Raw genomic sequence first — 16,142 nt, 5'->3', positions numbered from 1 at the left:
ACACATAAAATAAAAATACAAATAAATCATTCTAAAAGCCTTAAACTATCAAGAAAACTGCAGACAACTGATAATTGTGCACTTGCTGTGTGCCAGGCATCACTGGAAACTCTTCCGTCTATACCCTGTGAGACACTCCTGCCCACTCCAGGAGATGCTGGCAGGCACAGCCATGTGTCCATGAGCACGCACACATGGCGTCTCAGGGAAGGGGCAAGATTGCATCAGAATCCCCAACACCTGTGGCAGGCTGGGCTCTGCCGCTGTACGGTACGCCTGCGGAGGGCCAGGTGGACACCTACCTGCCTGATGGAGTCAGGGCCCAGCTAACTGCTCTAAAACAGAGAGAACTTGGGATGTGGGGGCTTCTCCACGTTTGAGCATGGCCTGCTGACTGCTGTCTCATCCCTGATATGAATTCCATGCTGTGATTCATCTAGCTCTGCTAGTGGCACCCACCACCATCAGCCCAGTGGGGCTTCCTCTCTCCATCATGACCAAAGAGGGAGCAGGTGCATGCACCCAGCCATTTGGACTCCACCACTTCCAGATCAGCTTGCTTCCTGGGTGCTGGCATAAACAGTGACATGCAAATGTGGCCTGAAGGGCAGTAATAAACACTCGCTCAATGCTTTTTCCTTTTCAAATCATCTCTTAGAGCCCTTTCATGCTAATGTCTAGGAGATGTGACATTAGAAAAATCGCTTTGACATGCTAAGGGGCTCCAAGATTAACAAAAAAAAAAAAAAAAAGCAAGAAAGAAAGAAAAAAAAAAGAGAAAGGACAAGATAAAGCTTTCGGAAGACCTATTGCAGAGGAATTAGCCGCCTTTGAAAGTGTTCCAAGGTTGGTGCCCGCTTCTGCTTATTGCCATACATGTAAATGAGCACTACAAAAGCCAGCACTCAGTTCCACTTGAATGGAAGATCTAGCCGCCAGCATGGGGACAGGGAGGGTGGCCAGGCTTTGGGGAAAGTGAAGATAGGCCTGGAGGGGGCTTCCTGTTCTGAAAGCAAACGGGAGCAGACTCTGGCCCATGTCCAGGATGAATCTGTCAAGGTCAGGCATGACCAGCACCCTTGGTCACATGAACCACCCAGCCTGCTCCAGCTGCTGGCCCCACCCACTGTTCTATTCCTTTTGGCTGGGGACAGGGGAGAGAGCTTGCTATGTTGCTCAGGCTGGCCTTGAATTCTTGAACTCACAGACTCAGGTAGTGGGTCCTCCGTCCTCAGCCTCAGAAGCAGCTAGAACTGTGGGTGTTCATCATCACCACGCCCAGCTTTTCTTAGATTCTTCCTTGTGTGACCTTAACTAACCTTTCCAGGGCCTCTTTGAAATGGCAATAGCAAGAGAATTCCGAGGGGACTCTGGTGTGAGCCTGGAGAATGCTGAGTGCTCACTGACATTGCTGGCCAACTCCCAGCTGAAGTGTGAAATTCTGTGGTCCCTTGGAGTCTTGCTGAAGTCTGCAATGGAGGCAAGAGTTTGAGAATGAAGCACTACATCAGGGAGGCAGAAATGTCACCCAGGAAGTGGCCAAGGCCTAGGCTAGCTCTCAGAGTCCAGGGTACCTTAGCTGATGAAATGGATGGGGTCACAGCCATTCTTGCTGAATAGCCTATGTCCCTTCCTTTCAAATTAGGGACCATCTGACATTTCCAGATATGTGGCAGGACTCTCTCTAGTGGAGAAGAACCTGAAGAATGTTTACATATTGTAAAATGTTTATACGATAGTGACTGGGCTGTCCGGCAATGGTCATCTTCATGCTGGAGAGGCTGAGAACTAGGTAGCTATGCAGTCCGTGAAGCTAGGCATCCCAGAAGACTTGGGGCTCCTTGAACATTTGCCACTACCAAGTCCACAGTAGAAGGCTGTTGAACTGGAATCTGATGTCAGTGGAGGGAGGTGGTGGCAGCACCAGCAGCAATGGACACGCTTGCTCAGGAAGAAGGGAAAGCAGGCTTTATCCCCAGGCCACCCACTGGAAAGCACAGCCCAACACAGATAAGCCCAGATGTGTGTCTCCTAGGTGATTCTAAATCTCATCAAGTTGGCAATCAAGACCAGCTATCACACACAGCATACTGTGAACATTATTCCTTACTACAGGAATGCCCTAGGGTCTCCTACATAGCACAGGGAGAATCATTCACTGAGCATCTTCTAAACAATTTCTGTCACTCAGGGTAGCCACAGTCCACTATACTGGCACTCACATTGTAAAGATTAACAGTGTTCACTTTGTGCAAAATTCTCTAACATCCTGAAACTTCAGCTTAATACAATAAAGACAGCCTTGATGAGACCTCTGAGTAAGGCTCCCTGCATAGCCAACTGTGGCCTAGATTCCTTCCTCTTTCTTCATCCACAGATTTAAAAAACTGTTGAAGCTTTCTGAATCTGCTGGATGAGTTGATGGAGACTTAGAGTCTCTATTGATATAATAAAATATCATGACCAAAAGTAATGTGGGGGGATATTTCATATCACAGTCCATTATCAAGGGAAGTCAGGGCAAGAACTCAAGCTGAGTAGGAACCTGGAGGCAGGAACTAAAGCAGACACTATGAAGGATCATGGCTTACCAGGCTTGCAGGACCACCAGGGGCAGCACCTCCCACACTGAGCTTGGCCTTCCCAAGTCAACCAACACTCAGGAAAACGCACTACAGCCTTGCCCATAGGCCAATTTGCTGGGGGAATTTTCTCAATTGAGGTTCTCTCTTCCCAAATGACTCTAGCTCAAGTGAAGCTGATGTGAAATTAGCAGCACAAACGGCCGGGACAGGAGGAAGGACACTACTTCTCCTGACATTCTATCAAGCCGAATTCCCATGCCTGCACATCAGCACAAAGGAGAGGGGAAAGCCGTTTAGCTGAGGTCTGAGTGAGGAAAGGAAGACTCGTCAAGGGAAACAGACTTGGAGGGACTGTGTGACCTGTGGGAAGAGACAGCAAGTTAGCCACAAGCGAGGTGGTGGCCTGCTCCCGGGAGCTCAGCGCTCCAGCAGCACAGGCAGCAGGTGCTGAGCTCCAAGTGCTGCGACAGTCTATACCCGGAGGGCTGCTTCCAGGACCTTTCTGGATACCCAAATCTGCTGATGCCCAGGTCCTATGCCACTGTGGAGAGCCTGCACGTATCCCTCAGAGATGTGAACTCAGCTCTGGATGACTTGTGACATCTGATGTAACACATAAGCACTAAGGAAATAGCTGCAGTGTTTAGGGGGTGGCTTCTTAAACTGTGGGCTGAGACCGCATACAGAGTCACAGAGCTAAATGTGGGCTACAAGAAAAAATTCTAACAACAGCAAGCGGCTTAATGACCCAAAAATCAATTCTAAATCAAATGTGGGGGTAAGGGTAAGGCTGAGTAGGTAAAGTTCTTGCCCATGGGGACCTGAGTTCAGATTTACCAAGCACCCATGTAAAAAGGCATGACGGCATGCATTGGTAACTCCAGTGCCAGGGGTAGAGACGGGGAGATCCCGGGGGGCTTGCTGGCCAGCCAGCCTAGTTGAAACAGCCAGCTGAAGAGTCAGTGAGAAACCCTGTGTCAAAAACTAAGGTGGAGAGTAATTGAGGAAGACATCTGTTGTCAACATCTGGCTTCCACACCTGCACACACACACATGCGTATATGCATACAACACATAGGTGAGTTTTTCCAAAGTCCAACGATCTGAGGTGTTTCCTGCAGAGCTTGTCCCTGTTGCAGTGTATGACCTCACTGTAGCCTTGGTTCTTAACTCAAGAAATGTACAATCTGTGCTGTGTGTGCCATGATAACACTGATACATGCTGCCTGAAACGCCTGGGTTCTGATCTGAGATGACTGTGTGTTACTAACGGAAGGGTCTTTACTATACATACGGGGTTTCTGCTTTTGTAGAAATAGAGTGGTTTTATTGTGGAGAACAAAGAATATCTCCCACTGTCCTTCCTCAGCATGTGACAGATTAGTCTATCTTTAGATTGTATTATGTCGGAATGTTTGATTTTTAAAATTGCCATTAGAGGTGCTTAGGTGAGCTTCTTTCAAAAAAAAAAAAAAAACATTAAATGGGAACTGAAGAGATGGCTTAGTGGTTAAAATGTTTCTTATTAAAACATGAAGACACCATCACCCATGTAAAAAAAACAAACAAACAACAACAACACAACAACAAAAACTAACTTAGGCATTTAGTTACTTTTCTATTGCTGTGAAAAAGAGACCATGACCATGGTTGCTTAGAGAAATAAGCATCTAATTAGGGGCTTGGTTACAGCTTCAGAGGGTGAGTCCATGATCATCATAGTGAGGAACATGGAAGCAGGCAGGCATGGCCCTGGAGCAGGGGCTGAGAGCTGCATTCTGATCTGCAGGCAGCAGGCAGAGAGAGAGATACTGAGCCTGGCATGGGCTTTTGAAACATCAAAGCCCACCCCCAGTGACACACCTACTCCAACAAGGCCACGCCTCCTGGTCCTTTCTAAACAGTTCCACCAACTGGGAAGCAAATATTCAAATATAGGAGCCCATAAGGCCATTCTCATTCACACCACCACACCAGGTGCGGCAGCGTGAACCTGTCATCCAGTTCTGGGGGTGGAGACAAGAGGATGCTGGGCATCTGATGGCTAGCCAGTCCAACTGACCAGTGAAATCCGGGTTCAGTGAGAGACCCTAGCTCAGAAGATAAGGAAGAGGGCGATGAGAAGACACCCAACTTACATGGCTGGCCTACACACACACACACACACACACATAGCACATGAATATAACACACACACACACACACACACACACACACACATAGCACATGAATATAACATACACACACACACACACACACACACATGAATGCACACATGCACACACAGTACATGCATATACCACACATATACACAGTACATGCATATAACACACACATACACAAATTGTTAGGTGAATTTTAGCCTGGAATTAAGACAGAATTTTCAATCATTTCTGAAATGACCCTAAACATGCTTTTGATATTTTGTGGTTTGTACTATGCATTGAAGATTATAAAGTCTAAATATTGGCCAACTTTGTATACAGTATACATTAGCATATCCAAATATGTTGATACACTATGTCCTCGAGTATCGAATGGTCAGAAAAAATTGTATGTCAAAATAAACAAGCCCAGCCCTCCCACCAGCGTGTAACGTTGTTTTTGTTTTTTAACTGTGGTAAATAATCTGCATACCAAACAATTGTTTTCAAATAAATTTCTTATGACTTATTATCAGTAAAGTCTTGCTATAAATCTGGGGGTTGTGTGCATTTTCAGGTGGAGAAGGGTTACAAGTGGACAAACTTTAGGAAGTCGTGGTTTAGGGGACAGTAACATGGTCAGCACAGAGGCAAATCTTTCTGTTTACCCCCTCAGCAGGTTGAAGCCAGCATATCACACAGAGGGCAGCTGTGTCTGCCAGCTGTAAGGGTCAGAGCTGAGTGGGACACAAGCTTGTGGTCTCTAGAGAAGTGGTTCTCAGTCTGAGTCGCAACCTCTCTCACAAGGGTTGCCTAAGACCATCCGAAACACAGATACTCACATTACGAGTTGTAATAGTAGCAGTAAAACTACAGTTATGAAGCAGCAATGAAATTAACTTGATGGTTGGGGTCAGCACAACGTGAAGAACTGTGGCTGCATTAAAAATGAGCAGACAGAGGTTGAGAGGTTGCCTAATAGTTAAGAGCACCGGCTTCTCTTCTAGAGGCCCCAGGTTTACTCACACGGTGGCTCATAATCATTTATAACTCCAGTTCCAGGGGATCTGATGCCCTCCTCTGGTTTCTGAGGGCACCAGACACATGCATGACACACAAACATACATGCAGGCAGAATACCTATACATATAAAATTAAAAATAATTTTGAAAAATGAACAAACAAGTCAGCCCTGGTGGTACACACCTGTCATCCCAGCTACTCAAGAGCCTGAGGCAAAAGGATGGGGAGTTCAAGGTTTAGCCTGGACTACAGAATGAATTCAAAACCAGCTTGGGCAACTTAGTGAGATCCTGTCTCAAAATGAAAAGTAAAAAGAGGACATAGTTCACTGGTATTATGGCTGTCTGGTACATGTGAGACCCCAGTGCAGGGGAAAGAAAAAATGAGGAGGAGGAGGAGGAGGAGGAGGAGGAGGAGGAGGAGGAGGAGGAGGAAGAGCACTGTGGTCCCTGGAGTTTAATTCTGAGTGACTGGTTGGTTGAGGGGGGGGGGCAATAAATGCTGTCCCAGCAGAGAGGCAGGAAAGCCAACAGGCATTGGTCGGTGTCTACTCCCGGGGATGTTGGCGCCTCTGCATTTTTGCTGCCAAAGCAAGTATCCAGAAGGATCTACAGGCATTGCTAGAAGCTCTGGGTCAGCCTGAGAAAAAGCAGGGCAGGGGAATTGCAGCAGAACCCAGCCATACCCCTTGCACCAGTAGGACAAGTGATGAGGCTTGTGTGCCACCCCCCAGGTTCACTCTGTAAAAGCCACCAGTTGCCCCTAAAGTCAGAGCCAAGGAAAGCTTCCTGTGCCCTGTGCAGGCAGCAGCTGCTGTACTTCCCATCACCTCCATCACCAACCTCTGGGAAGGCTTTTCCTGTCTGTATCAGGGCTCGATCCTGCCTTGTCCACCTTGAGTGCCTTTCTATCTGACCTCTGTTTCCATGGAGAAAGAGAGAGAAGCCCCCACACTACAAAATAATCTAGGCCCCTTCTACATCATGACAGAGAACAATGATTTTTGGCTCCTGGTCTGTGTCAGACTCAGGAGCAAGGCTCGGAGCCTGGCTGCTTCCTTATTGTTTTGATGAATGAAATCCTAACAGAGGCAGGGGGCAGGGGGCCTGCCCTCTGACACCCACAGTCCCCCAGCCAACTGCAGCAGGGAAAGACAGGGAGAGAGCCCTCCTTCTGATCTTCAGTAGGAAGAATGGACTCCACTTTGGGGAATTTACACAGCACGGATTGGCAGAACCCCAAGACCACCTTGAAGCCAGCATCCTCAGAAAAACCCAATCTGATGATTAGAATACATCCCAGATGAACCCCGAATGGGAGGACCCTGGATCAGGGAGGCACACGGGGTCCATGGGCAGGGAAAGATGCAGAACTCTGCTCCAGGACACTGTAGACTCCATCTGCCGTGTGGGGAAAGTGCCGTTTTGAAGTATGTGTTCCCAGAGATAGGCCTGTGGTCATACCCTCCCCTCTGCAGTGACTGCCAGTTAGAGTGCAGCTTCAGCCTGGCTACAAGTGGACATGTGGCACCGTGTCCCGCTCTGCTGACCTCACACATCGAGAACACCTGCATCATCTGCCTTTGCTCTTCCCCCTCTTGGCTTCGGGAGGCTCCTTGGTGCAGTGGGCAGGAATGTCTGCAGCTTCACACATGCAGTTATCCTTTCTGGGTCTGTCTTTGATGTCATCTTCAGCTTTGTCTCGGGTGTCTTCTCTGAGTCTCTCTCAGATGTCTTTTGTCACATGGAAGTCCTTCACCCTGTCCCCAAGGCCAAGTGCTCTTCTGCTCCAACACAGGGACCACACACTCTCAGGAATTCTTACCTGGAACCATGGGACAGGTGCAGCCAGTCCCAGTCAGCCCTTGGGGATGTCCAAGTGCTGACAGAAGCACAGACATGGCCATGGGGCAGGGAGGACTCAAAAACAACCAGCTATAGAAGAGACAGCTTGCCAAAGAGCACACTGGGAGCCTCTGTGGGGACTAGAGGGTAGCCGCTAAACCCAAGCGGAGACTCCATGACCCAAAGCAGATGTCATACACGACCTACCCAAATCTTTACAAGATTCCCCCAAGGAGAGAATGGAGGGAGCTGGCATACTGAGACCAACTGGTTAACAGTGCCTGCTGAGCCCCTAAGGTCAGGGCAGCGCTCTACCCGGCAGTCAAAGTAAGACCACCTTAAGATTCAGCCCATACGTGGCTACAGCCGTGGCCTCTAGCAGCCTCTCCAGCCAGGCCACCTTGGTGGGTTTCTTAAATTCCCTGGGCCTTCCCTGCCTCCCTCTTTTGTCAAAGGGGTTAATGCCAGCCTTGGCCTCCTAACATTGCTCTAGGGGTGTAATGCACTAATGCCTGCAGCACAAGCCTACATGTGCAAACTTTGCACTATTGCTGTGTGATATCTGGAGTCTGTCTATGAGTGATTCTTCTGCAGCTTGGGGCCCAGGAAGTCACAGACAGCCAAAGATGATGTAAAGAAGCTTGTGGTGTCTGAGGTAGAAAGGACTTTTGATGTGGGGGCCTAAAGAAGGCCTCTTGGGAGGCTGATAAAATGAAAAATTTTGTTTACTTCTAAAAAATGATTATCGTTGTCCTAGGTAGTACACAAAAGAATGGGTTCATTAATATATTTCTATATAGGTAGATTGTTGAATTTCACCCATTGTGTGCACACAGAGTTGGTCCTTGCCTTCCATTCTGATTGAAACAGGGTCTTTTTCCAACTGTGTTCATCAGGATAGCTGGCCCGCCAACCTGATTGGATTCTCCTGACTCTGCTGCCATCTCCCCGTAAACGTGTGCTGGACTCACGGGCTCATGGTACTACGCAATTTGAACATGGGCTCTGCGGACCTAAACTCAGGAGGTTTTGCACATCCAGCGCTTTCACAGAGCCATCTCACCAGCCCTCGCTCGTCCTCTCTGCCCTTTTCCGTGGCCTCTGCTCACTGCTGCCCTCCAGGCAGTTCCACTCTGCCCCAGCTTTGCAGAGGGTTATCAGTGGCTCTGCCTTGCTACTCATAGTGCTATTTTGTTTGCTTGTTTTTAATTTTTCTAGACAGGGTTTCTCTGTGTAGCCCTGGCTGTCCTGGAACTCACTATGCAGACCAGGCTGCCCTGGAACTCAGAGATCCACCAGCCTCTGCCTCCTAAGTATTGAGATTAAGGGTGTGTGATACCACACTGGGCCTTGAGATTAGGGAGTCTTCCCTACTCCAATTACCATCTCAAGAAATCTCTTCCAGTTACACGCACTCACTCCCTTAAAGCAAATATTACATATTTTCCATCTTGCTTCATTTCCAGTAATCCCCCACCCTTCTAGCCACTTATTCAAGCTCTTTAAAATTCATCTACTCTCTATTTCACTCTAGAAGATACAAAGTCTCCGAGAAGTTAAGTGACTAGCTTAGGCCGCAATGGTTAAAGGAAGGGCCAGGCCTCCTGACTCTTACTCAGGACTTCCCTCAATCCTTTACACCTGGCCAGGTAAGGCTGACACACCCTGCATTGGAATCTTCACCCTCCAGGGCTGTTGGGAACTCTGATGATGGAGACCAAGAATGGGTGAAGATTCTGAGGCCAATGCCCACACAAACAACTCCAGGCAATTGCCTATCCCACCACCAACCCCACTGATACATATTTTATGGGGCCGTTCTTCTTCCTCACAAACGATGTCATTAATCTGCTCCCTGGCTGTGCAGAATAACATCCCTCAGGAGCAGCCCGCTTTCTGAATATTTTATCAGCCCTCATTCCTTCTCCCCAAACTAATATATATTTACACAGTCTACCTCCTGCCGGGGGACCATATTGTTTTCTCTCAGTGCCGCAGAACTTAGACATGGAATTGCGAATAAGTAAAAAAGTATATGCGTCGCTATTGATGTTGAAAGTGAGAACCAATCATCTATCAAGCTGCGAGGAAGCCAAGAGGAAGATTTGCATATGGTAAAAACAAAAGAAAGGGAAGAACAAAACACAGCTAGGCACCGCTGAGGGAGGGAGGGACGGAAGGGAGCAGCTCTCTCCTCCTGGCGGGAGCAGCTGTGTTCCTGCCCCATCTTTACTTCATTTGGCAAAGCTCGGCAGTGGGGAGAGCAAACCGCTATTTTGTTAGAGAGGTCAAAAACTTCCTGCTCGGAGATCCAAGCTGGAGAAACTGAAGTTTTTGCAAAGTTTTACGATGCCATTTTTATCATCATGGAATATTGATTACAGTAAGGATTTGAACACTCGTGTGGCCCTTTTGCTTCTTCACGCATCTTCTGAGGCTCGTGAGAACGGAAGGCAGAAATGCTGAGCCCTGCGCCCCACCACTACCCAGTTCACAAATGAGGGGAAGCAGATCCCAACAGGTAAAGCACTGCCTGGAGTCGAGTGTCAGGCCAGGGGATACTGCTTCTTAGCAGTTGCTCCCAAGGTGTCCTCTAGGGAAAGAAGTCCCTCCCAGTGACCACGCTGTATTGAAAGTGTGTGTGGGGGGGGGGGGGGGCTTGAAGGCAGGTCAGAAGGTGACAGCGTTAGTCTTCAATGCATTACCCTGGAGCTCGTGAGCTTGTGAAGAAGGCTTCGGTCTGGCTCATGGTTTTGGAGTTTCAGATAATGGTTTGAGGAGATGACATGACAGATCCCACTTGGGAAGAGTTTTTGCACAGGAGGTTTTCTAGAGAAAGGTGGCAAATTTTAGCAGCCCTTTTGGAAGGTAACCTTTCCTCCTCTAAATGGCCAGCCTTCAAACAAGTCCACTGTGCATGGGTTGGCTCCTGTATCTGGTTTTAGGGGGAAAGAATATGCATCCGCTTTAGGGCTGGCTCAGAATGGAGTGAGGCATCAGTCGTTCGTTGATAAAGGAGAGGTGTCAAGGGCTGACAGATAAGAAGCGAGCTGAAGTGAAAGTGTCCTTAGAATTCTCAGAACAGTCCTCAGCCCGCCCCCTGCAAAGATTCATATACAGTACCCTGGCCCTCATCCACAGAAGATGCATGCAATCCCTCCATAGGTGCCTGGAACTTCAGACAGTATCAAACTGTACATACCCTGCCTTCTTTCCCACATGTACACACCCATGATAACTCATAAGTTAGGCATAGTAAGAGCTTCATACTACCAGCAACAGAATTGTAGCTATTAAATAGTCTTTTTTCTTTCTGGAATTTTCCATTTGACATTGCCAGTGTGCAGTTGGTACAAACAGCTGAAGCTGAGTACTGAGAAGGTGCAGCTAAGTCCTCGGCCCATGTCTTGGGAGTGGGACGACTCAGCAGACAGGTGGCTGCACAAGGGAGCTCCAAGTTCAAAGGTGAAGGCAGGCATAAGGCCAAACACCACCCTCCATAGGAGCTGACAGGAAACAGTGTGGGCAGAAATGGTCTGCAGGTGCCCAGAACAGTGTCCTGGCCCCATGCCCCCTGCCTGGCCCCTGTGAAAGGCTGTAGGCTATGTTGCTCAGTCTCTCCCTTCTATAGCTCAACCCAGCCTCTCTCTACTCTGAAATCCTCTGCAGCTGAGGGTTCATCAAACAGGCCAGGACTCCTGCATAGCAAGCCCACTCTCTCACCCCAGGGGTCAGGTTGAACCATGGACTTGTGCCTTATCCATTTCATAGTAACTCTGGCATCCCCCGGCTTCCTAGGCTCTCTCTGTGGTTCTTTTTGTTTGTTTGTTTGTTTGTTTGTTTGTTTGTTTTTGGTTTTTTTTGTGTGTTTTTCAAGACAGGGTTTCTCTGTGTAGTTTTGCGTCTTTCCTGGAACTCACTTTGTACACCAGGCTGGCCTCGAGCTCACAGACATCGGCCTGGCTCTGCCTCCTGAGTGCTGGAATTAAAGGCATGCGCCACCACCGCCCAGCGTCTCTGTGGTTCTTGACAGCCTGTGGCTTGAATAGCAATCATAGCTCCTTGCAAGAGCACCTGACCGATGTCCTCATCTCCCCTGGAACACTACTACATGGGTCTCAATCTCTTTTCCCAGAATCCTGCCAGCATGGGCCTAATGTAGCAGGGTCAGACAGAAGCCATGGGACCATGCAGAATGATGAGTGGAGCATACTGTGCAGATGCAAGCTGCTGAGACATTACAGGAAATAAAGTACATCACTGCACCAGCCCTTTGTTAAGGGCTTCTTCAGTACCAGCCTGTAGGGTCCCAGTAAACCACAGCATCGTTTTAAATTATAGTGTACCAGCATTATCCCATTTTATGAAGGATGGAGCAGAGTGTCAGAGAGGCTAACTAATTACCTGAAAGCTGGTACAAGGACTTGTATCCCACATAGTTTTGTCTTCTTCTTTTTCTTCTTTTTCTTCTTCTTCTTCTTCTTCTTCTTCTTCTTCTTCTTCTTCATCTTCCTCTTCTCCTTCTTCTTCTTCCTCTTCTTCCTCTTCTTCCTCTTCCTCCTCCTCCTCCTCTCCTCCTTCTTCTTCTTCTTCTCTTCATCTTCCTCTTCTTCCTCTTCCTCCTTTACCAGTACACCAGATTAAACCTAAGGGCTTGGCATACTAAGCAAATACTCTACCTCCAAGCTGTATCCCTATTCCTCTTTTTATTTTGAGACATGCGGTAAGTCACTCAGGCTGATCTTGAACTCACTTTGTAGGCCAAGTAGGCCTTGAATTCACAATCCTTCTGCCTCAGCCCCCTCAATGTAGATTACGATAGGTCTGTGCCACAAGGCCTAGCTTTGAGACTTACACTGAGTGAGTGGATACAGAGTCATCCACTCTTCAATGCATCCAGAGGAGCCAAGAAGCATGGCCTGTGCCCACCTGGCCTGAAGCCTTGCTCCCCGTAGAAGAGAAGTACCTAGGGCTTGTCTTGTCACCCCCTCAGAGTGACACCAGAGTGGGGTGCATGCTGAGGGGTACACTTGTGTATGGAGCAAAAGAGGGAAGAGCTCAGTGGGTCACCAGCTGGGCTGGTTTTGTGGCTTTCCCAAACTTCAGATCAGCACAAGAATCCGGTTCAAGAAAGAGAGAAGAGGAGGAAGATGAAGAGGAAGAAGATGAAGAGGAGGACAGAGAGTGGGGAAGGGTCAGAGGAGGAGGGACAGGAGGAACAAGGAAAGGAGGAGGGAGAGGAAGAGGGAGAAGGGGAGGGAGAGAGGGAGGGAGAAGAGGAGGGAGAGGAGGAGGAGGGAGAGGGAGAGGGGGAGGAGGGAGAGGGGGAGGAGGAGGAGGGAGAGGGGGAGGAGGAGGAGGGGGCGGGAGGGAGAAGAGGAGAGGAAGGAGGAGGAGGGGGAGGAGGGGGCAGGAGGGAGAAGAGGAGGGGAAGGAGGAGGAGGGGGAGGAGGAGGGGGAGGGAGAAGAGGAGGGAGAGGAGGAGGAGCATCAGAACGGTAGGGAGAGTCACTACCCCAGGTGCCTTCAGACACCCCCTCAATTATTCAGGGAAGCAGGCCTCGGGCAGAGGTTTCTATGATGGTTCCGTTGACACTTGTGTGGACCAAATGAAAGAGGAAGTTCGTTCTGCCTGCTTATTTCCTAACCTTTTATCTGAGGATGAGCAGATCAAAGGCAGATTTGGTGCTGCCAGGGACCACAGTGGTGTTGTGGAGCAGTTCGAGCCCCCTCTTTCATGATCAAATAGGCTTAGGTCAAGGATAAATAAACAGTGGTTTGAATGCCTCTAATTGGGCACATGGGTCACTTCTGAGCTGCAAGCACTCTGACTGTGCTAACAGGCCAATGGGAGGGTCCAGGGAGCATCTTGGGTGGGCAGGGCTCCCAGGACTGCCCTTCTCAGCAAACCCAAGAGAGCCAGCACTGCCACCAACTAGCCAGGTAGCATGGGGCAGGGTGCCCCTCAACCTGCCTGCTCTGCATTAGCTCAGTTCTAAGGAGGGCCATGAGCAGTTTGGATAGTCACCCTGTACTGGGGTCTCATCATGGGCCAGGCATGGTACTGTCGAAAGAAGACATTACCCTCCTCAGAGCTCAGGAACCAATGTGTGGCAACAACACCAAAGGACTTGTAGTGTGGAGAAGAAAACAACATGAAGATCCAGCCCCCCCACCCCACTCCTGGGCTGAGTGACTGTGGACAGTTGGTTTCTGGCTGTGGACCTCAGCTTCTTCACACATGAGAAAGTCTTAGGGTTGGAAGGAGTGATGATATAGAAGCTCCAGAGGCCCCTAAAGTCAGGATGAGCACACACACACACACACACACACACACACACACACACACACACATACCCGTGATGTGGATAAATATGGGCTAGTCACTTGCCTGTTGGCCTCTGATGTCATTCTTCAGCTACCCAGCTTCTGCTTTGGCTTAGCCAACATGTGGAGCTCAAAGAAGAAAGGCCAGAGTATCCCTGAACCCCCAAAGTCTCACATAAGTAAGCCCTTTGATGGAATTCCCTCTAATGAGAGTCCAGCAAGGACAGGACCCAAAAGGCCTCAGCCAGCACTCAGTGTTGGTCATTCCTCTGTGAAGCAAGGACTCGGCAGCTACTGCTCCCTTCTCTGCAGCCTCTGACACTCTGAATAAAGGTCGTGCTCTCACTCAGGAGGATGCTCGGAGGAGACAGGTCCTAACAGTAAGGGTTGCGAGCCAACCAGGTGGTGAGTGGGCCAAGGGGGACAGAGAATTCAAAATGTTATCAGTAAGAACTAGGCCTGCCCCTTCACTGAGTACTTTCATACCCGTGGGTGGGAGCCCTAGAGAGCCAACTGCTAGGAAGTCCTGTGCTGAGCATGAGCACCAGGAGTCTTGGGCCAGGGTCAGCATCCTGGACGCAGGCCCTGGGACAGCAAGCAGCCTCTCAGTGAGTGCCGTCTTCTGTCTCCCTCTGCCTAATCTCTCCGACTGAGTGGCTGCGCAAGGCGCCTCCATTACTGCACATTGCAACTTCAACTTGCTCATCCAATGGTGAGAACACCGGAAGAGAACTCCCCGAGCTGTGAGGACACCAGGAGAGAACTCCCTAAGCTGCGAGGTTGGCTCTTACCAGGTCAGAGGCTAGACCTGTACAATGAAGGCTTCTAGGCTGAGCCTGGGCTTGACCATAAAAATAATAATAATAATAAATAAAACCCATGGCAGTCCACACCCCTAAAGGGCTGCTCAGATTAAGAAAATCACCAAGTTCATACAGTAGGCACTCAATTAATACTAACCACTCTGCCACAGAAACTTGGGTCAAAGCAAGGCAGACAGGATGAAGAAAGATCAGCACCTTGACAAAGATGTGATGACCTAGAACTACTGAGTGTATCCTGAGATGGATGCTCCATATATGGGACAGCGTCTGTAAGAAGCATGTGTGTGCACACGTGTATGCATGCATATATGACCTGTCACACCAGTAGGCAGACAATGTTGTCCTGCCAGTGCAGAGGAGTGTTGCCCAGTCTTGGAGTGTGCATGCTCCCCTCCCAAGCAAGTAGCATTACTGAAGCTCCTGTCTGTGATCCTGAAGGAGCAATTTCCCCACAGCTTGGGACATGCAGGTTCAGGACAAGGCTGATTGCTTGTGTGGCTGCACAACATACACCTCCCAGCTCTGGAGAGAGGGGAAACATGGCTCCAGGCAGTGAGTGGCTCCAGTGCTGGGTTCACACTGGGTTACTACTGCCTACCCAGCAAGAAAGAGGGCTCTTGGGTGAGGGTAGTGGACAGGTGAGGGATCAGCATGCTTCCAGCAGGCCCACAACCCCCTCCTGTGCACTCCAGGTAAAAATAATCCCTCCCCAGAGACCCAAGGCTGCTGCTGGCAGAGGCAGACCTTGTGTAAAACATCCCCGGTCAGGTTTCTCCCTCTGAATGACTTCTTTCAGAGGTGCAGAGGTGAAAGGTTTATGGGTGGGATCACTCAGCTTCCTGGAGGAGCTGGGGCGGCCTCCCTTAGCGGACCTCCCCTCTCTAAACTGGCACTTCAGTCCTCATGGCAGCCCATCCAGAGGGCCCCAAACTGGGCTGACTGGAATGGCTCCCCTCTCCAGCTTAATGTCTCCCAAGCCTTGCCCTGGGCTGGTTCATGGAGGAACAGGGTGGCTCTGAACGGATTCAGACAGCCCCAGGTCTGCATCCTGCTGCTTTTCCATGCTGCAGCCGTAGCTGGGCATGCATGCACCCCACCTTTCAAAGCTCACTCAGAGAGGTTGGGTTGCAAAAAAGACACAGCACTGTAAGGTATAGGGACGATTTGAGCACATCCCCCAGAGGCTCGTGTGTTGGAAGCTTGGTCCACAGGGTAGTGATGTTGAGCAGTGGGTCTTTTCAAAGGTAGGTGCTGGTTAAGGTCACAGACAGCCCCTTGATATTAATGCTTGGTCTCTCAGGAATGGATTGTTATTACAGAAGGAGGGGCCACCTCATGTGACTGATCTGGCTGCACAGCCGTTTCCTCTCTATTTAGCCACCATATTGTGATGTA

This window comes from Onychomys torridus, chromosome 5 (assembly GCF_903995425.1).
Source record: "Onychomys torridus chromosome 5, mOncTor1.1, whole genome shotgun sequence".
Lineage (NCBI taxonomy): Eukaryota > Metazoa > Chordata > Mammalia > Rodentia > Cricetidae > Onychomys > Onychomys torridus.
This window is presented reverse-complemented; position numbering follows the sequence as displayed.